The following is a 22656-nucleotide window of genomic DNA, read 5'->3' on the forward strand; positions in this document are numbered from 1 at the left end:
GCTGGTCTCGTGGTAGCAAGCATGACTTGTCCCCATAGCTAAGCAGGATCTGCCCTGGTTGCATATGCATGGGAGACTAGATGTGTGAGTACTGGAAGATCTTCCCCTCAGGGGATGGAGCCACTCTGGGAAGAGCATCTAGGTTCCAGGTTCTTTCCCTGGCAGCATCTCCGAGATCGGGCTGAGAGAGAGATTCCTGCCTGCAGCCTGGGAGAAGCCGCTGCCAGTCTGTGAAGACAATACTGAGCTAGATAGACCAAGGGTCTGACTCAGTCTATGGCAGCTTCCTATGTTCCTATTGGCCATTGACATTCTGGAAGATGCTCTTCCCAGCCAGACCGGCCTCCTTGTCTCGTGCAGGACGCCGGTTAACAAAACCCCTCCCGGGCGGTTGTGCACCAGAAGCTGTGCAAACGCCCCCGATGGTGGGGCCTTGCGTTCCGAGGGAAGCAGAGGAGGGGGTTTGTCTCATCCTCCCGGCCGCACGGGGATAACCACGGCATTTACTGCTTGCTAAGCGCTTAATTGCACAGTGCAAGGAAGTCCGCCGCGTCTCCGGTGATAAAGGGCCGGGATGAGCAGATGGCTGCGGCGCTGGCTTACTCAGGCGTAATCGTCTTGTTGAGCGATAAACACCGCGGGATGAGCACGGCGGTGCATCCTGATGGCCCGGCAGGGGCCGGGGGGGGGGAGGCGGGCTCATTCACCAACGCTGTCTAATTTCTCTTTTTAATTTATTTTCCTCTGCCTCTTCGGCTCCGGGGTTTATTGTCGGGGCTAATTATTTATGCATGCGGCGGGCTGCGCGCCGTCCTGTAAAGTGCAACACTGATGCATAATTCAAAGGCTGCAGGTGTGCGAAGATTTTTCACGGCCGTGTCAAGGGGGGGACCAGACGCTGGACCCAGATAATCTACTCTGAGCTTCCAGCTTCATGGGATGGGAGGAGAGCTGGTCTTGTGGCAGCAAGTGGGAACTGTCCCCTTGACTAAGCAGGGTCCACCTTGGTTTGCACTTGGAAGGGAGACTACAAGTGAGCGCTGTGAGATGTGCCCCTTAAGGAATGGGGCCATCGCTCAGTGGGGCAGCATCTGCTTTGCATGCAGAAGGGTCCCCGGTTCCCTCCCTGGCAGCATCTCCAAGTAGGCCCGGGAAAGACTCCTGCCTGGAACCTTGGAGAGACGCTGCCGGTCAGTGTAGGCCAGGGGTTCCCAACCCGTCGGACTCCAGATGTTGATAGACAACAACGCCCTTCATCCCCAGCTACACTTTATAGTGGCGAGGGATGATGGGAGTTGTAGTCCAGCAACGTCTGGAGGACCACAGGTTGGGAGGCCCTGGTGTTTTGCGTGCAGTTCCCGAGCCTAAAATTAGGGCCTCCGTTTCTCTGGCTGTTTTTTTAAGGACAATCTGAAGACATGCCTGTTTAATCAGGCTTGTAATCTGTCATTTCAATGTTTTATGTTTTTAAGTTTTTTCATCTACATTCTAAATTGCTTTAATTGTGTTGTTGTTGTTGTTGTTGTTGTTATGGCTTGTGTTCTCATACACTGTAAACCGCCTAGAGATATTTAGATGGGGCAGTATGGAAATTTTCTGAATAAATAGTAAGATAAATAAATAGCAGGGGTGGGCAGTCCGTGGCCACCCTTACCTCACGGAAGGGCCGCGCCTGTCTCTAGCAAGCCCTCTTCTTGCATCCTTATTGCAACAATTAAAGCACAAATTTCAAAGAACAAGTTGAGCAAAACACAGCAGAATTGTAATTTCATTAGCCAAGCTCTCTGTGGCGCCACAAGGCCCCTCGTCTTTCGATCTTCCTTTTAGAAAGAAAAAGAAAAAGAAAAGCCCTCCTAATTGCAGTCAGCTGTATTTGTTTCAGAGTCCTCACCAAAGGCCACAAAAGACGCTCACATGACACCCCATAATAGTCGCTCGAAAGAGGTATTGATCTGGTCTCCGGGCCGTTATCTCCAGTAAATTACCCTTTAAATATCGTTCGCTAGCTGGCGGTGAGGTGCACACCTGGACATTATGTTTGCCTCCAGATGCTTGGTCTCGTGGTTGAAAAATGCATAATGTGATTATAACAACCTCATAAAGAGCTTTTGTCCTTGCTTGGCCGATTTTTCTCCCTCTTTGTGCTGAACAAAATAATCTGGGCATTGCCACCTGGAGGTCTTTTGTGATCCTGCCTTGGTGTTCGGTCACTTTCCCAGAGTCTAATGCCTCCCAGAGTGGCCATCCATGCCTGCTTCCTCATTTGGATGGTTATCCGCACACACTATCCACCACAAGGCGGCTGGAAGTGGCTTAGGCACCTCTGCTCAGAACTAGAATGGATCCCAGAGTTCCTTGTAGAACTTTTGCAGCTCAAGAGTGCAAGCTTGCCCGTGAATAAAAGAACATCCTTTCATTTCCTGCCCACAGGTTCCACAGCTGCCATTTTTATCCTTGCAAAACTCCAGATTAAAGGCATTTTACCCTCACTCTGCGTTGGCTTCAGATATCATCATGAGGAAGCCAGGTCAGAGTGAGGGCAATGTTTCATGCCCATAAGCAGCATCATAGGGAGAAAGGGTCAAGTGTCCTCCAGACAAGTAATTCTCCTCCCATTGTTTATTTGAAACAATAAATTGATTGAAACCCACAGACTGACACAGAAGAGTCCCTCTCCAGCTGATCTTAATGAGCCCAAAGTTTTCACATCCAATCCTTGGAATATCCTGGTCTGATCTCGAAAAGACCTTGGTCTAAAACTTTGAGGAGCTGCTGCCAGCCAGTGTCGACAACACAGAGCTAGGTGGACCAAGGCTCTGACTCAGTAGAAGGAAGCTACAGAGGTTACTTAAAAAAAAAAAAATGGGAGGAGTGGGAAAAGCCCCTGCTTTGTTTATTTGATGCTTCAGAAGGTCCCAGTTTCAATCCCTGCTGGCAGCATCTCCAGGTAGGCCTGGGAAGCTCTGGAACTCAGGAGTGGGGGATAGACCACGGGTGTGACACTGTAGGGCAGCTTGTTATGGGGAGGGACTGGGCTGGGTTCAGTAGTAGAAGGTCCCAGGATCTATCCTTGGCAGCATCTCCAGGGAGAACTGGGAGGAGACCACAAGACCAGCTCTGCTCCCTAGGAGCTGAGAGAGACTCCTGCCTGCAACCTTGGAGGAGCCGCTGCCAGCCTGGGTAGGCAACACTGAGCTAGGGGGACCATGGGTCTGACTCAGTATATGGCAGCCTCCTATGTTCTCTAGGGCTGGCCCCACCTGCCTCATGGATGCATCACCCTGAAGGGCAGCATCCTGTGCTGTGCTGAGAACAGGCCTCCGCAGCTGTCAGGTCTTTTCCGCCAGGCGGCTTCGCTGTCGTCCCCATCTGTTCGGTGTGCTGAGCACACACTCCTGCTGGGGCGGCTGAGCCCTCTTCCCTAACGAGGGGAATCCGAGAGATTCTTATCCTTAATCGTGCGAATGGGCTCCTCGGCATTAAAGCATTACTGTAATGAGAGTCTGAGTCAAAGGCTTTTGCTGGGGGGGAAAGAAAGACATTTAAACAAATTAAAACATCTATCTCTGCCATAAGAACAAGGCTCACTCTCATTTAGAAATAACGGAGTTGGCTATTCTTCCAGCTGTCACAAAACAAGAGGCTTCCCAAAATACCCTCCGAGCGCAGAGGACGCCCAGCTGCAGGCTCCGGACTTGATCCTTTGGGAGGCATCAGGCACTATGGACCTTTGGTCGCTGCCTGGCCTTTTTCTGGAGCGCCGCCCGCTCAAGGGACCAGCCGCCGTTCCATAAAGCCAAAGAGCTACACCAGCCACATCGAGAGAGCCCGAAACTCTGGGCTCGTTGTCACACTCCAAATCCGGGTTGGCAGTCATGTGTTTGCAAAGATCAAGGCAGGAGGAGGGGAGAGAGATCGTGTGCAGAGCCGGGAGCTGAAGAGGAGGGCACGGCCCACCGACATCCTGCCCCCAGCATCTTATCGAAGGTGGGCGAAAAACTGTCCTGTCCGGCTCTCGCCTCCCCCACAATCATTCTCCCCTCCTCCTTAGCACCTTATACTTGGTAGCACTTTGATCTTTGCAGACACACAGCTGCCGATCAAGGGTGGGCACGGCTCTCTTACCTTGGCTGCGTGCTCTTCCTAGCCTCTTCAGAGTTTTGGGAATATAGGCGCAAAGGAAGTTGCCTTATACTGAGTCAGAGACTTGGTCCATCTAGCTCAGTACTGTCTCTACACAGACTGGCAGCGGCTTCTCCAAGGATGCAGGCAGAGGTCTTTCCCCCAGCCCTACGAGGAGATGCTGCCATGGGTTGAACCTGGGACCTGAGGACATGCAAAGCAGAGGTTCTTCGGCTGAACTATGGCCACATCGACCAAGGGAAATATCTCACAGCACTCGCAGAGGAGCCGGTCTTGTGACAGCAAGCATGAATTGTCCCCTTTGCTAAGCAGAGTCCACTCTGGTTGGCATTCAAATGGGAGACTGCATGTGTGAGCCCTGTACAATATGGGGCAGGTCTGGGAAGAGCACCTACCTGCTTGCAGGCAGAAGGTTCCAAGTTCGCTCCCTGGCAGCATCTCCAGATAGGGCCATGAGAGGCTCCTGTCCTGCCTGCAGCCTTGGAGAAGCCGCTGCTAGTCTGGGTAGACAATACTGTGCTAGATGGACTGATGGTCTGACTCAGTATATGGCAGCTTCCTGTGGTCCTATGTTGCATGTAGCCATCCACCCAAATGCAAACTGAGGTGGACTCTGCTTAGCAAAGGGGACAATCCATGCTTGCTGCCACAAGACCAGCTCCCTCCATCCCAACAGGAAGAGGCTCCCCTGCCTCCATCCTCAGACTTGGGGGTCTCCTGCCTGGGTGGAGGCTCCCTGGCATCACCTGAGCCAACATTTGCCGAATAAAGATTGCCCTTTTAAGGTCTGGCAACTCCCACGGAGGAAGGGCAGGAGCAGGACTATTTAAAGGCTTAGCTGAGACCAGACCTTTGCTGGAGCACCATCCTCTTATCCTGTGGTGGATTCCCTGCGCCTGCACCCAGCCCTGTAGCTGATCCACTCAGAGCTTTCCAAGTCCTGATCCTGCCCTGGAAACTAACCTCGCTCCTGGCCTCTCCTGACTTTCTCTTGCTCTGATTGAATTTCCTTCCACATCTGGTCTCAGACCCTGTTCCCAGGATATTGTACCTTTTTGTAAGTTTTAAGCTGTAAATTGCTTTGCGATCCAGGGGATGTCAGTCATGACTAATCTCCATGGAAACCAGAGGAACAATCTGACCGTGAGTCACTTGGGACCCATTGTTTTCCGTCGACAAGACCCGCAATCCCTTTACTTAGGAATCAATCCCATTGAACTCAGTAGGTCTCCTTCCTAAGTAAGCATGCGTAGCTTCCATTTGCAAGCCACAGCTAATTTGAACTGGATTGGAACCAGTAAGGGAGTTTCCAATTTATCAAAAATTTAAAAAGAAATCGTATCTATGTGAGCTTAAAAAAATCTCCCCTCCAAATGCATTTATTCCGTAAGTCTTTCTGGCCTAACAATGAGCCTAGGACAGAACACCTTCCCCGCGGAGACCCGCTAAGCTGTCTCATTAGTGATTTTTAGGAGATTGGTTAAAACCTGCTGGTTCCACAAAGCCCTTAGGACATGGTGGAAGCTGTTTTGTGTTCTAGGATTTCTGTCCGTGCGAGGCCGTTTAAACTGTGCTAATGCTAAAGAAAAAGAGCAGGGGGAGAGCGGGGGGGGGTGGAGAGGAGAAGCTAGCTAAGCCAGACAGAATACGATGGAGCCAGGATACAAAGACAGGATATGAAGACAGGATGCAATGGCTGTATGCTAGGAGGATGGAGGTGTCTCCTCACTTCCTGGCTGCACGAGCTTCTGTTTTTGCTTATTCTGGGGTAGGGGAGGAAGTGGATTTCCAACATAATCAATTCAAGCTATAGGGCCATTATATACTAGGATTGTATTGTCTGACACTTGGCAGTAAAGTACCAGTCTAAGGGATGGGGAAAGAAAAGGGGAGCTGGAGATATTGGGGGGGGGATGCTACCCTTGGAGTCATCCCTGATCTTGAAAGAGCCGGGACAGGCTGGGGTCTGACTGTTCAAAAAGAAAAACAAGAAGGAGAATCCATCTTGAGATTCCCCTTGGTAGGGTGGCATATGAAAGGGATCTTGCTCCATATTCAAGAGCTGCATCTGAACCAGGTACAAAGGGAAAGAGCGCAGGGCCTTCTTTGATAAGCCAGGGCTGTGAAAGGGAGAGGGAGAGGGGGGTGGAGGAGGCTGACGAGAGTTTAGAATTTCAAAAAGGAAGGGAAGAGGAGAGCGGAAGGTAACGCACAAGGGGGGGAAATGCATTTTGAACCGATCCTGTCCCTGGTGCTCCAAACTGGAGAAGGAGGCACCCCATTTGGATGTGGGTTTTCCAAATTATTTGAGTTTCTTCCCAAAGTGGAACCGGCCCATTTGGAGATCTCCATTATTCTGGTTTTGCATTGCTGAATCAGCAATGCAAAATCAGAATAATGGATACACGCTTAATAGCACGTAGCTTTCCGTTCCGTTAATGAAGACATCGTTTCCGCTGTCCATGCATACGGACCCTCAGATAGCACTGGGATGTGATTTGATTGCAACAGAATTGGATCCAAGCCAGGCCTGTATCAAACCGGATCTCTCCTTGAAGCCCAGAATCAGTTTGGAGAGCTGGAGGAACTGCCCAGGGTGAAGCAAGAGCTAGCTAACACTGGAGAAAAGGTCCCGGATACAGGTGCTGGAACGCCTGAGGAGCTGTCCAAGGTAGCTGAGGCAAGAAGCCAAGCAGGAGACGCGATGCACCAGCAACGCAGCAACTGAGGCTTCTCAGGGTCGGCCTCTTGCTAATTAATTAAGGGCGCCAGACTCTGTAGCCGGTCAAGGCCCCCTTGCATCTGCTAGCAAAGGTGATGCACAACGTGTTCCTATCACTTCCCGGAACATTCTCGCCTCTCCTGCACACCTTGCAATGTGAGTCTTCACTTTTGCCTCGCTCTTAGCAACGCAGCAACATTCTTGGGGGCTTAATGGCCTTATAAATCAAGCCAGGCCTCGCATTTCAGGCAGGCAGCCGCCCAACCTTGAGGACACCGGGGCGGGCGGGGGGCGACCTGGAGAGGTGCAGATTTCCACCCGTATAAAATATGCCCCTGCAAATGTAAAGTTCTGGCTCCCTGCGTAATAACTGCAGCGTTTTCCTACACCCCCACACACGCTTGCTTTCTCCTTCTCCCACCAGCCCCCGCCGGCATCTCCCGCTCTGTTTCCTGCTGTTGGAAATGGGCGGTCATAAAACGTGGCAGGTTCATTAACTAGAAAATACCTTTCATACTGTACAAATGAAATTCAACTGGCTGGCAAAATAACCGTCCTATTTATACAGCTTTGCACTTCATGGGTGAGAGGAAGGGGAGTCGGGCCATGATCCGGGAAAACGTCCCTTCTTCCCTGAGCCAGCTGGTGTGGCCGGGACCATCTAGGGGGATGAATGCCCCTTGTGATTTTGAACCAATGGCACCCTTAGGGGTGGGACAGAGCTGAGAGCACGGCAGGACTCTCAGCTGTCCGTATGTCCGTTCTCTTGCTTTTCTTGACCTGACCTCCCGGTCTGCTGTGACCAAATTTGCAATGGTGCTTTAAAAGCTTGTACAAGTTTTAAAAACTCAAAAACCCGCGATCGGCTGTGATAGATGCTGTCAGAGGCATGGGAATTAAAAGTGTCAGGAATGTCCTCCAAAGATTACTCCAGGGAGAGAGGACAACCATTTGTTCGTTGTTACCAATGGCCTGACTCATTAGAAGGGAGCTTCAAATGCTGGTTTGGACAAAGAGGCCATAGCACAGGGACAGAGCATCTGCTTTGCATGCCAAAGGTCCCAGGTTCGACCCCTGGCAGCATCTCCAGGTACGTCTGGGAAAGAGTCCTGCACGAAACGGTGGAGATGTTGCTGCCAGGCAGTGCAGACCCAATTTTGAGAACTCCCTGGTACTTTAGATGGCTTCCAGAGTTCCCGTTCATGCCTTTCCCTCAGTCATCCCTACAGGCAGCAGCAGAATGTGTGAGGGTTAGGCCTCCTTTCTTCCAAACTCCAGCTCATCTATATTCTCCTTGCAATTTGTCTCCACCCTTCCTGGAGAAACCTGATCAGAATGGTTCTCCCATTTATCAGGGCCCTGGATTGTCCCAGGAAAGTCACCTTTGACAGATGAGCTTGTAAATTAAGACCTACCGATATGAATCGCTCGGCTCTCCTTGGGCACTGGGTCGACATCCCTGGGAGTCTCACAGTCAAGGGCCAGGACGCCCGTACCCAGAAGGGGCTCGGAAAAGTTGGAGGAAAGGGTTCTAAGGATGGGGAGGGGGTTCTTTGGAAGACGGATTCCATGAGCAATAGTTCAAGGGACCCCAATGGGGTAGTGTTGTGCTATGCCAAGGGAAGAGGTTTCTAGTCTTAATATCCATTAATTAGCTAATTAACTGTCAATAAACTAAATATTAATTAACTATTTTCCCCCTGACACTCTATGAAAGTGAAAGCTGGACTTTGAAGAAGCAAGATAGGAAAAGCATGGACGCTCTTGGACTTGGGTGCTGGAGAAGACTTTTGAGGAGCCCCTGGACAGCCAGAAGAACAAACCAATGGATCCTAGAACAAATCAATCCAGAATTCTCACTCGAGGCACCAATGGCCAGGCTCAAACTATCATACTTTGGACACATTAAGTGAAGACCCAGCTCCCTTGAGAAGTCTATAATGCTGGGAAAAGTTGAAGGCAAGAGAAGAAGAGGATGGCCAGCAGCAAGGTGGATGGACTCAACTACGACAGCAATGAATGCACCACTGAGAGACCTTGAAGGCCAACTGGATCATCCTGGAGAGAATCTATCTATGTGGCCACTAAGAGTCAACACCGACTGGACGGCACTTAATCACTCAATCAATTAACTAATATATATTGATTCATTGTTTGTGATCTTTAAAGGTGAATACTGATGGGTAGACTATGTTTGCATAAATGAACCCCCCACCCAACCTGCTCCTCTGCTCACTACTTTGCCTATTTGGCAACCTGTCTGCTTGCTTGTGCATCTGTCTGCCTTGGTCTGGGTTGACAACTGACTAGAAAAACCATCCTGGCTCTGTGCCTTCTGCAGCAGCATGACCTGGTCAAATCAGCAGGCAGGAATGTTCCACAGCCCACTCCCCTGAGGCTATAGCTCAGTTAAAAGCACAGGAGCAGGGGCCAATGAAAGAGTTGGCAACGCAATGCCTGCTTTTCTTTTCTTTTCTTTTCCCCAGCCCTGAAAGTGAGGGGCAAAAACCAGAATGGGAAGCAATATCAAGGACACGCGTTTAAATGATGGTGTTGGAAGAAAAGCTATTTCCCGGCTGTCTGCGGTAGGCAGATTGTGTGTCAAGGCCCAAGGAGAGCTGTGGTATTACTCTGCCGTCGTCTTCTGCAGCTAATTGAGTGACCCACATCCAGGATGGGCACACCAGCTTTACAACTGCAGCCTAATGAATTACGGCTGTGTTGTGGACGGAGGCAGCTGGCTTCTCCATGCGCGCACACCCGGCAGAGAGAGCCCCATTTATACACTTTATGAATTGCAGTGCACTAACGGTAATGGGAGAGAGGCCATGTAACCTTTTTTAAAAGGCGCCAGCTTCTGCAAGGGGGCAGGAAATGCTCTCTGGGCCCCCTGCTCTCCCCCCCCCATCATGGAAGGGCTGAGTGCGAAGCAGACCTCATTGAATCTCAGCTCCGGAATCAAATCATATTAATCAAAAAATTGATTAACATATTATTAAGCCAATGCATTTGGATTTCTAAAAATATTTATAATAAGGGCACGGCATACTGAAGGCCAACGTGCCACTAAGTGAAAAGGGGGCTTTGAGTCTGGAGGTGTTATGCCCCCGTGAAAATATATGGGAAGTCACTGAGGAAGACATTTAGTTGAAATGCGTCTCACCTGACAAGATCTTAAGAGGACTTCCATTCACTGGGAAATACAGCACTGACTAGATAAGAATCCAGGAGGACTTCAGCTCATTTGGAAGCACAATATTACTCCATTATAGAGGAGAACTGGTTTTGTGGGAGGAAGCATGACTTGTCCCTCTAGCTAAGCAGGGTCTGCCCTGGTTTGTATTTGAATGGGAGACCATGTGTGAGCACTGTAAGATATTCCGCTTAGGGGATGGAGCCGCTCTGGGAAGAGCAGAAGGTTACAAGTTCCCTCCCTGGCAGCATCTCCAAGATAGGGCTGGGAGAGATTCCTGCTTGCCACCTTGGAGAAGCCGCTGCCAGTCTGTGTAGACAATACCAAGCTAGACAGACCAAGCGTCTGACTCAGTAGACGGCAGCTTCCTATGTTCCTATGTACATTTGTCTGAGGACTTTTAAAATACTTAATTGTAATATGTATGAGGATTTTTAATGTTTTATGACTTTAAAAAAACAATCTTAATTGAGTTGTAAGCCATTTTATGCAGAATTTTTAATTTTTATCATTAAAATAGCCATTGGTATCCCTATTCTTTGCAGTTATACACTATAACCTAGGATTATATTAGTTCTCCCTGATATTTGGCATTGTTTTGGATTAGCTTTTGGATCGGGTCTATACCCTGTTTTGTGTTGTGTATAGCCATTTAATGGCGCAGCGGGGAAGTAACTTGCCTCGGGAGCAAGAGGCTGCCGGTTCAAATCCCCACTGGTCTGTTTCCCAGACTATGGGGAACTGCTATATTGGGCAGCAGTGATATAGGAAGATGCTGAAAGGCATGATCTCATACTGTGCGGGAGATGGCAATGGTCAACCCCTCCTGTATTCTACCCAAGACAACCACAGGACTCTGTGGGCGCCAGGAGTCAACTTTTCCTTTATCACGTCAGCTGCACACGTATGGTCATTGTCTTCACCAATGAGCCACCTGCGTGTCCCACATTAAAGCGGGTGCTCACCAAAGTCAGAGGTCACCTAAGGTACCAGAAACCTGAGGACCAATTCTGCAAAAAGGCAGGTTTCTAGATAACCTCCTAAAAAAAAGAACCTCTTTTCCAGGCTTTGTTGGGAAAGTCTCCTTCCTTGTAGCTGTGCTGCATAAAAACCATTGTCCATCCATAAAAACCTTGCAAGGTAATTAATCAGTGAGACATTAAACCCTTTTGTAATACTTTCGGGGTTAACGCACGCTCTAAGAGCCCTGCTTGAAATTAATAAGTTGCTAATGTCCCAAGAGGTGCTGATGCTTCTCTCTTCCCCACCGCCCAACACCTCTGAAAGGAAGTTCCAGCATTTAAATAGAAAAGTAATTTTCATTTATGAGCTAAAATCATTATTCATAACTGAAGAATTGCAAAGGCACAGGGAGAGAGAGGAAAGATTCTTCCCAGTTAATTACAGACCAAGCAACTTTTTCTCTTTCTCTTTAAGGAAGCCAACTTGGATGGGGGAGAAAATATATTTAAATGCAAATCACACTGAAGAGGAGAAGGGTGGGGAGATCAATTTATCCAAGACCTTTGAAATTGATCGCCGGGTGTGCCAGCAAAAACCCCAGGAAGCTGGACATATGGAGCAAACCTTCGGGATAATGCTCAGGCAGTGATGGTTGCTTTTGCCATTTATCGATCCAGAGGTGTCAGGTTTGAGATTTCTCCCTGCTGTTCATCTCAGCGAGGAGACGGCGAGGTGGGATCGGAGCCAGCTGGGCCAGAGAAGATGCTGAAAGATGGGCGAGGGAAAGAAAAGTGAGAAGGGAATAATACAGCCAACTGGAGACGGAATGACAGATTGCGGGGAAAGGTGGTGGTTGTAGAATGAGGCGGGAGGAAACTGTGGAGGGGTGTTTGTGTGTGGTGGGGGGGTATCCTGGCACCTTGGCACCATCTCCAAGTAGGTCTTGGGGGGGGGAACCCTCTCTGAAATCCCAGAGAACTGCTGCCAGTCGGTGCAGACAATCATACTGAGCTAGATGGTCCAAGGCCTGCCCAGGAGGAAGCTGCAAATGTTTCTCCAGAGCTTCCTTAGCTCAGTGGCGGAGCATCTGTTTCGCACACAAAAGGTCCCGGGTTCAATCCCTGGCAGCATCTCCAGGCAGGCCTGGGAAAGACCCCTGCCTGAAGCCCTGGAATGCTGCTGCCAGTCAGTGTAGACACTCCTGAGCTAGATGGACCAAGGGTCTGACTCGGTATAAGGCAGCTTCCTATGTTCCAGTCTTTGGGGATGGAACTTGCTAACCGAGCAAAGAGGTGCCTTTTCAAAGTGGTGATTCTCTTGTGTTTAGCAGGGGGGAAAGCAACTGGCCCTATCCATCCCCAGTACAGCATCCCTTCAGTGGCTGTTGCTGGTGTCTCTCTTAATTTTCTTTTTTAGAGTTTGAGCCCTTTGGGGACAGGGAGCCCTTTTATTTATCTATTTATATCTATGTAAACCGCTTTGGGAACTCTTGTCGAAAAGTGGTATATCAATATAGCAATAGCAATAGCACTTACATTTATATACCGCTCTATAGCCAAAGCTCTCTAAGCGGTTTACAATGATTTTAGCATATTGCCCCCATTTGCTTTGCATGCACGGGGTCCCAGGCCCAAGACCCGAACCCTAGCAGGTAGGGCTGGGAAAGACTCCTACCTGAAACTTTGGAGAGCTGCTGCCAGTCAGTGCTGACAAGGACCCAGGGCTGGACTCAGCCTGTGGCTGCTCCCTCTGTCCTCATGTAGGCCCCTCCAGCAACTTCCCCGGACAAGCTGACCCTCTGATCCTTTGGCCACAAGTTGCAAAGGAAGACAAGGTCAAAGTCTGTCTTCAAAGGAAGACAAGTTGCAGAGGAAGAGAAATACAAGCCAGCCAGGACTGTCTCCAGCTGGGACCGTGAGCTCATTAGGGGAATAATTGGGTGGCTCTCTGATTCCAGGGAGCCTTTTTTTTTGCCTGGAATCACCTATTAGGAGCTCATAAGAGACCAGTCGCAAAGAAGTTCTCTCTGTGTCCTCGTTAGGCTTTGTGAGAATTCAGCTCTTTAGCAAACACACCACCTTGATAATTCCCCCCATTCAGCAACTAGAAACAGATTCGCAGTTTGGGCGTAATTATCTCATCATCTTCCCCATTCATTCGGTGCCCCCTTTTACTTTGGGGCAATTAAAAGACAGCTCATTAAATTCATCATTACAGCGCTTTTCAAACCAAGTTGGGGCTTTCCCCCCCTTCCCCTCTCTCTCTCTCTCTCTTTGTATCAGTGAGATGCATATTTATATAGAGTTCAAGGTTATTTTTTTAAAAAAAAATTTAAAACCCTCTACCCAGTGAAGCTTAATGAATCCATCAATTGGTACATGCATAGATACAAGCGACAAGATCTTCAGCACCTGTCTTCATCTTGTTAGAAGCAAGGCAACGGGCAGGCGTGATAGAAGGTTAATGGAATTATGAATGGTGTGGCAAGATTTGATACAAGAGCTTAAGGTAAGCTCTGCTGGATGGGACCAAACATTTATCTAGTCCAACGTTTGTGGGAACATAGGAAGCTGTCCTACACTGAGGCAGACCGTGGGCCCATCTCAGTCAGGAGTGTCAACACTGACTGGCAGCAGCTCTCCCAGGATTTCAGACAATAGTCTTTCCCAGGCCTACTGGGAGATGCTGCCAGGAACCGAAACTGGGTCCTTTCTGCATGCAAAGCAGATGCTCTGCTACTGACTTACAGCTCCATCCCACCCCTCACAGATGGCATACATGGACCTCCCATCCAGTAAGACACTAAGACCGGCTGAGCTTCAGCACGGTGGCTCTGTCCTGTGAACTTAGTCTCTAAGGCTTAGACCACACTCCGAGGCCACTCTGATGCTCTTCTGGTGGCTCTTAGGGTGGGTCTACTAGCAAGTATTCATCGTGAGATCTAGATGGAGCCTCCATGTACCGGAGCAGTCTATCTCTGAATATCGGATTCCGCAAGGGAAAGTGAAGGGGAGGATGGTTGCCCTCAAGTCCTGCCGGCGGGCTTCCCAGAGACAAGGATGCTGGACTCGAGGGGGCTTGGGTCTCATCCAGAGCGGCTCTCCAGTGCTTCTGTGACTGCACACTTTCCCAGGCGGGGCAGGAGGCGGTTAATGCTGCCTGCCGGCATTATTAGAAAGAGTTCCATTCAACTTATCACAAGTTTTAATTACAGCCTTTCCCAATATGAATCGGCTTTCCCCGCACTATAATTCAATTTGGTCTTTTCTTTTACATTAACGTAAACCGCAGTAGTTTACAATCTAATTACGATGAACTTTAATGGAGTGAGCGGAAGGATGGGATTAATTGCCCTGGGGGTCTTTTCTTCCCCTTTCCTCCTCTGCAGCTGCATTTGCTAATTTTCTAATTATTTCTTTTTTATCTCCTTATGGTCTGGGTTTCAGGAAGCACGCTCGAAATCAACCAGGAAGGTCAGGCGGTTTCGCCTTGCCCAGCCACAAACAAAACATAATGCTGATTTTAATCTCCCCCACCCCTCTGCTTCTCCCCATCCCCACTAAATAAAAATTAATAGACATATTGCTCTCAGGGCGGCTTTCGTTTGGCCAGTTGTAGAAGAAAAGTTACCTATTTATTCTCCCCACTCCCTCCTCCCCTCACACACACAAACACACACACACACAATCACATGGGTTTAGAAAATAAAAAGACGGGCCTTATCAATCAATCTGTATTAAGCTAGTCCATATCTACTGCATCTGAATGTGGAGGCTCCATTTAGCTATAAGTACTTAAAAACTTGGGGAGAGGCCAGAGTGAAGGGATGGTGCACATGTTTTTAATCCCAACGGACCCCAGGTCAACGCCTGGCATCTTCTCCATCCAAAAAGTTGCCAGTGATGAGAGGAAACTGCCTGAGACCCAGGAGAGCTGATTAAAAAAAAAAAAATACAAGGCAGCAGATTTAGGCTTGACATTAGGAGGCATTTCCTAACTGTCTGGCTGCTCTGGGAAGAGCCCCTGCCTGCTTGCCTGCAGAAGGTTCCCAGTCCCCTCCCTGGCAGCATCTCCAAGACAGGGCTGGGAGAGACTCCTGCCTGCCACCTTGGAGAAGTCGCTGCCAGTCTGGGTAGACAATCCTGAGCTAGATGGACCAAGGGTCTGACTCAGTAGACGGCAGCTTCCTATGTTCTAGTGTTGTGTGCTTAAACTTGGTCACAGGGGAACATGGGTATTCAGGGGTTAAGCTGATGCTTTTGTGGGAAAGCTGGGTTTGGAAGAGGATTCTAGCGAGGAGGACATTACATCTGCATGCTGTGGGAAGCAGCAGGATCTCTGCCAGCAGAGGGGAAGTTGGCAGCCTCTGTCCAGACCCTGGCAGCCATACACCCGTTCGGTGAGTTTTCACCTAATTGCCCCTAAGCTATGCAAATTGATCCGAATGTCAATAACACTGTTCTCTCTAATGAGCCAAGCACTTGCTGGCAGAGATGACCTCCTCATAACCACGAGACCTAATGGGGACACATTTTCTTTCTGCTCTCTCTCTCCACTCTCTCGACTCAGAAGGTGTGATGTTCTTGGCAGCAGGTTGTGATCGACTGATCAGGAGCGGACACCACTGGAGACAAGCCAGTCTCTCTCCTTGCAGCGGGGATGGGGAGGGGTGCCCTCTCCGTGCCTTCATATGGTGGGATCGGGACCATACTGGGGGCGCCCTGCTGTTTCTCCTGGGACAGAAGTCCAACAACCCTACAGCACTCAGAGACCTTAGAGAGACCTTGTAGGGATGTGCAAATCGATATGAATTTGAGTCGATTTGGCTCGGATCTGGGCGATTCGAGGAATTCAAACTTGAATCGAATCGCCCCCTAAAAAGGCAATTCAATTCGAATCGAATTTTCAGAATTTGAATTCGATTCGAGAGCTGTTGGGTACATTTTTTAAAAGCCATTCAGGCCCCCGGATTGGTTTTTAAAAAGGCACCAAAGCCGGGTGGAACTGATTCGAATCTATTCAAATTCACATCAAATTTTTGAACCAGATTTGAATTCAGTTCGAATTTGAAATGAATTTTTGGGATTTGATTCAAATTCAAAATGAATCAAGAAATTTGTTCCGGGCACATCTCTAAGACTTTTCATTTTAGAGAAAAGGTGGCTAAGGGGAGACCTGATGGAGGACTATAAAATTATGCATGGTTTGGAGAGAGTGAATAGGGAGAAGTTGTTCTCCCTCTCTCAAAACACTAGAACCAGGGGTCATCCCACGAAACTGATGGCCAGGACATTTAGGACCGACAAAAGGAAGCACTTTTCCTCACTTTATCTGTGGAATTCTCTGCTACTGGATGTGGTGATGGCCACCAGCATAGATGGCCTTAAGTGGAACTTAAGACAAATTCATGGAGGACAATCAGTCAATGGCTACTAATCTTGACAGCTATAAGCTACCTCCAGCCTCAAAGGCACGATGCCTCTCAATCCCAGTTGCAGGGGAGCAACAGCAGGAGAGAGGGCAGGCCTTCATCTCCTGCTTGTGGGCTCCCCGGAGGCATCTGGTGGGCCACTGTGGGAAATAAGATGCTGGACTAGATGGGCTTCCTTGGGCCTGATCCAGCAGGGCTGTTCTTATTCATGCATTTTCCAGACCCAGATTTACCCCCGGCTTCTGGAGTTCCAGATACCTCGGTCCTGTTTCCAATTCTAAGAGTGTATTCAGTCCCCTTGTGACTTTCCCTCTGCCTGACATAGGGCATCTTGAAGAGAGAGAGAGGCCCACCTTCATGCCATTGCATCAATGGCTACGGCCCCATTCCTTCTGCATGCTCCTTAATAACACACAGCCACATTCAAGCCATCATGACGTGACACTGTGCATGATTTCTGTGAGATCATCTTTGTGCAGCGTTTGACTCATGCGATTGACTCATGCAGCGTTTGACTCATGCGCTCCAGCACACTGGAGCAGGACAGACAAGGCAACCTGAGATCCGTCTCGCCCTGCCCTCGCCCTCGCTGAGCTTCTCCGTGGGGCGGGTGGCATCCTTGGGTCGGCCCTTTGCCAGCCCTCGCCCCCTCCGTGTGGGGCAGGCACCTGCTTGGTGTGTGTGACACGTCGTTCAGTGCATGCCCCCTCTCCGCCCCCCCCCCATATTTTCAAGCATTTAAAGACCGGAGCAGAACTGATAGCTAAATTAAACCTGCTGAGAGTGCCTGTTTAATTGAAAATGCCATCTGTAATTTAAATGTCAGAACTGGGGATGGTTATTAAAACCCCTTCTTGATGGCTGTGCCTCATTTCACAGTTTCAAAACAGACAAGAAAACACCACAAATGGAGCATGTAACACAGGGCTGCCGAGCAATTAATAATTCTCTCTCTCCCTCTCCACTTCCTTCCCCCCCCTTTCTTTTTCTACTTCCTTCCTTCCCTCCTTTCCTCTCCCTCCCTCTCTCCTTCCTTCCTTCTTTCTCTTCCTTCCTTCTCTCTCTCTTTCTTTCTTTTTCTACTTTCTTCCCTCCCTCTCTCTCCTTCCTTCCATCTTTCTTTCTTTTTCTTTCTCTTTCCTTTCCTCTCTCCCTCCCTTTTTCTTTCTTTCTCTTTCCTTCCTTCCTTCTCTCTTCCTCTCTCCCACCCTCCCTCCCTCCCTCCCTCTCTCTAAGCTGACCCTGGGGAGCTGCTGCCAGTCAGAGTATACACACAGCACTGAGCTAGATGAGCCAATAATCTGACTCTCTGGAGAGCGGCTGCCAGTCAGAGTAGGCAGTCCTTGGTTTGATGGGCCAACCCTCCAACCCTGGGGAACTGCTGCCAATCTGAGAAGGCAGTCCTGGACCAGATGGTGAACCATCTGACCCTGGCAAGCGGCAGGCAGGACAGGCCACGAACCTGCCTCTGTATGTGCCAAATCCCAGGCAGCACCTCTCTGCCAGGACAGCCCAGATGCCAAGGATGAAGGGAGGAGAGGGTCTCTCCCTTGTCGGGGGAGCTGTGCAGAAAGCAGGGGGGCGTCTTGATGCCAGAAGCATCCGCTTCCTATCTCTCCAATGTTGTTGTGTGTGTGTTTTTAAGGGGAAAGGGAAACGCCAACAACCAAGCAGAACAGGATAATTTCATTGTGGCTAATAACTTTCCTCGCTGTGCAAGCTAAGATAATGATAAAGGTAATTGAATCTCATGGTTCAGGGAGAAACCAACCCGTTTAGAGCCGGAGGGCCAGCAGCCACGGTCCCCCCCCTCCCCACTCCCCTCTCTCCCCCTGGGGTCCTTTCCCATTCACTGGCTTGCCCCCTTTGCTAAGCAGGGTCCACCCTGGTTTGCATTTGGATGGGAGACTGCCTGTGCGCGCGCTGTGAAACGTTCCCCTTAGGGTAGGGCTTCTCCACCCTGGGTCCCCCAAATGGTGTTGGAATACAACGCCCATGACCCCCCAAGGGAAGGCCATTGTGGCTGGGTATGATGGGAGTCGAAGTGCAGCAAGATCTGGGGACCCACCCGCCCCCCCCCCCAAGGTTCAGAATGGCTGCCTTGGGGCCGCTTTAGGAAGAGCCCCTGCCTGCTTGCATGCAGAAGGTTCCCAGTTCCCTCCCTGGCAGCATCTCCAAGAGAGGCCTGGGAGAGACTCCTGCCTGCCACCTTGGAGAAGCCGCTGCCAGTCTGTGCAGACAATACTGAGCTGGGTGGACCAAGGGACCCAAGTTTCCCACACCAAGCCGTGGGGTGTAGGGGAGACATGAGAGAGGTCTAGAAAACCACGCAGAGTGCAGAGAAGGTTGACTGAGAGGCATTTTGCTCCCTCTCGTATAACACAAGAACTGGGGGGTCAGCCCATGAAACCGACGGCCAAGAAATTTAGGACCGACAAAAGGAAGTCCTTTTTCACACGCTTAACCTCTGGGACTCTCTGCCACAAAGATGTGGTGACAGCCCAAACAGCCTGGACAGCTTCAAGAGGGGTTTAGAACAACTCATGGAGGAGAGGGCTGTCAATGGCTACTAGCCTGCGGGCTAGAGGCCAGCCTCCGAGGCAAGATGCAGGGGAGCAACAGCAAGAGAGAGGCTACACCTTCGCCTCTCGCCTGTGGGCTTCTCGGAGGCGTCTGGTGGGCCACTGTGGGAAGCAGGATGCTGGACGAGATGGGCCTCCTTGGGCCTGATCCGGCAGGACTGCTCTTCTGTCCTTACACGGACCAGGAGATCTCCGCGCGGCCCCTTCCAGCTCTCAAATCCTGTGGAGCGAAGTGAAAGGCCAAGCCAAACAGCTGGGGACGGGCTGGAAGCCACCTCAGGCCCGCGTCTGCTTTCTGGTGCCTGCTGCAGGCATCAAACCACCCCCCCCTTCTAAGCCGCCTGCCCCTGGCGCCTCTCTCGTTGCAGCCTGCACGGGGCCAGGCGTGTGGGGCACAGCCGTCTGGGATGGTGCTGAGTGCGATTGATTGTGTTCTACCTGTTTAATTATGGAGATTGGGGCTTAAGAGCTTACTCAGGCCAGCGTGGGGAGCTCAGAAGAACGGGGGGGGGCAGGGGCGGTCGTGAGCGGAGGGGAGGGCTTGGCATGGGGGAGGAGGCATGGATGTAGACGTCGGGGCCTGCCCGCCCCTGGTGCCCTGCTCGGATGCAGACAGCTGCCTGCCACCCGACTCCTCCCTGGGCTGTCTGGAATCATCCTTGCCTGCTGTGCAGATGGCCTCCTCCAAGCCTCGGCTGGAGATCTGGGCTCTACCGTGCCATGGGGTGGGCAAGCCACAGAGGCTAGGGGCCGGCAGGGCCGCTTGGGCCAAGGAGGTGGGCGGGGGGCTTCCTCTGGGGGTGAAGAAAAGCTTCTGCCTGCCTCCCCTGGGGCAGGGAGAAGGGAGAGAAGCCACATCTCGCTCCGAGCCTGAACTCAGTCCTGCCTGTTCCGTCAAATCCACAGCACAGAAGTCAAAGTGAGAACACTGGGGGGGTGATTTTTTCTTTTCTTATTTTACACTCTCTCTCTTTTTGGGTCTTGTACTCAGAATAATTCATTTTTCTAGTGTTGGAAAGGGTCATAATTGATCTCGGAGCTTGCAGCTTGCCTTGTGGAATGGTTATATTTGTAATGTAAAAAATAAAATTCTGCTAGGTCAACCACACAGCAATAAATACCAGATGCACATTAGCTATAATATATTGGATTATTCCCCTCGCTGGTGACGGGAAAAACAAGATTTAATTCCCCCGGGGAGGCAGGCAAAGAAAATCACTTTCCTTGCCTGATTTCCCCCCCCACCCTTTACTTTAAAGTCGTTTTGGCCTGTCAATAGTGGGAACGCGATGGAGTTCATGGTCTTTTTATATTTTCCAAATGTTCTACCAGTGAGAAAGAAGCAAGGAGCGCATCCAAGACTAAATCGCCCGTGCATTCCCTAAATGTCACCTATTTCTCAGGGTTATGAATTTCTGCTCCTGCAGAGTGGGTCGTTTGTACTTTAAAAAATAGAAATAGAATTGAGACCTGATGGAACGAGGAAAAAAACCTCCCGGCCTCTGTGTGCAGCATGATTCCAAAGGAGTGGACGAGAGCTGGTCTGGTGGTAGCAAGCATGACTTGTCCCCTTAGCTAAGCAGGGTCTGTCCTGGTTTGCATTTGAATGAGAGCCTACATGTGTGAGCACTGGAAGATATTTCCCCCACCACCACCACAGGGGATGGAGCCACACTGGGAAAAGCAGAAGGTTCCCAGTTCCCTCCCTGGCAGCATCTCCAAGATAGGGCTGAGAGAGATTCCTACCTGCCGCCTTGGAGAAGCCGCTGCCAGTCTGGGTAGACAATTCTGAGCTAAATGGACCAATGGTCTGACTCAGTATATGGCAGCTTCCCATCCTCCAAATGCCAAAAGAAGATCACATCCTTCTTTGGGGGAATGCATATTTCAGCACTCTCTCCTCGATTTCCCATCAGCCGGCAATCTGTCAGTCTTCTTCCCAGCTTATCGCCACAGCAAGCAGGGTCCCTGCACAGTCACCAGAGTCCTTATCTGATCTTTTTCTTTTTCTTTTTCTTTTTTTGTCTAAGGTGAGCTTCGGCAGTGATCCCCCAGGCAATTAATTGGCTTTTGTTCAGCAAGACTGAACAAGATCTCATCTTAATCTTCATTATTTCTTCTTGTAGAGCCGAGTCAACGCAAGATTGGGTTTAATTGACAAAAGACAAAAAACTGCAAGCCCCTCGTCTTTATCCTGAGCCAGATCTTTTCACATTTTGCTTTTTTTTTCCCCTAAAGAAAAAGAAAAAGGGTGGGGGGCCAGGGGGGGCATGCTCAGTTTCTCAGCATTCCAGAGCAGAAGGTGACGTCTTTGTCCAGCAAGGGAAAGCCAAAAGGCATAATTTATAGAGAAAGAGAGACATCAGGCTAGACCTCCCAGACGCCAGTGTGGTGTCAAAGCTAAGCCAGTGTCTTGGTTAGAGCAAGACTGCACGACTTTGGCCCTCCAGCTGTTTGGGGACTACACCTCCCATCATCCCTGGACACGGCGGCCGATAGGGATGGTGGGAGTTGTAGTCCAACATCTGCAGGAGGGCTACAGCTGCAAAGTCCTGAGCTAGAGGGTCAGATTGGGATCTGGGAGAGCCGGGTTCAAAACCTGCTTGGCCGTGAAATTCATTGGGTGACCCCCTCTGAGTCCATCATTTGCTCCGTCTAACCTACCTTTCAGGGTTGTCGTGAGAATAGAAGAGGGGGATTGTATACATCATCCTGAATTCTTTGGAAGAAGGTTGGGAGTAAGACTTTAACAAGTTTGTAAACAGCACCCACTGATCTAGGAGCTTTTGGTGTGTGGGTTCCTGATGTGTGTGGGAGACGCATTGCACTTTGGTGAAATAGTACACACTGCATATGCACAGAGGCCGTCTGACCTATCGACTTTGCTTGAGGGTTGAGGCCTTGCATTGAACCCATAGGAAGAAGCTGAGTTGGGGCTCCAGGTCGTTAAGAGAACATTTGCTTTGCAAACAGGTTCAGCCCCTGGCAGCATCTCCCAATAGGCCTGGGAAAGACCTTTCTTTGAAACACGAGCAAGCTGCTGCCAGTCAGAGTAGACAATACTGAACTAAATAGACTCAGAAGGCAGCTGCAGTTGTCCATCAGGGGCCTCCTTCACATAGGGTTAGAGCACCTGCTTTTCATGCAGAAGCTCCCAGGTTCAATCCCTGGCAGCATCTCCCAGTAGGCTTGGGAAAGACCCCTCTCTGAAATCCTGGAGTGACGCTGCCAGCCAGTGCAGACAATACTGAGCTAGATGGACCAAGGGTCTGACTCAGGAGAAGGCCGCTTTGTACGCTGGTATGAGTCCTCACATAAATCAAGTCGTGCGGCTCACGTCCCCCCGGATCTTGATCTGAAAACCCAGACGAAGGGGGGACCCTTTCACCGCCACCTGGGGTGCAGCTCTGTAAACGTGTGGGGCCTCCACCTGCTACTTCATGCCTTCTGGGGCTGAGCTGAGGGATTTAGAAGAGGTCTAGCCGGACACACACCTTTAAACCTTCTTGTTTTAGAAATTAAAGAATAGGATGGAACAGGAGAGATTCAGAGAGGAAATAACTGGATTCTGGCAATGCAGCAGCGCCTCCTGAAGCTCTTCTGTATGTTAAAGAACAGCCTC

At 50.1% G+C, this 22656-nt stretch overlaps 1 protein-coding gene and 1 long non-coding RNA gene across 2 annotated transcripts in view; one reads left to right on the forward strand and one right to left on the reverse strand.

Moving 5' to 3' along the window:
- Positions 1 to 22656, forward strand: part of LOC128338433 (F-box only protein 6-like) — a 55841-nt gene that overhangs the window by 21816 nt on the left and 11369 nt on the right. The gene's annotated exons all lie outside the window — the stretch shown is intronic.
- Positions 11364 to 13036, reverse strand: LOC128338437 (uncharacterized). Its single transcript, XR_008312620.1, has 2 exons — positions 12696 to 13036; positions 11364 to 11786 (listed from the first exon to the last, which is right to left on the reverse strand). It is a non-coding gene; the product is annotated as an uncharacterized LOC128338437 (long non-coding RNA).

Source organism: Hemicordylus capensis, chromosome 16 (genome assembly GCF_027244095.1).
Source record: "Hemicordylus capensis ecotype Gifberg chromosome 16, rHemCap1.1.pri, whole genome shotgun sequence".
Taxonomy (NCBI): Eukaryota; Metazoa; Chordata; class Lepidosauria; order Squamata; family Cordylidae; genus Hemicordylus; species Hemicordylus capensis.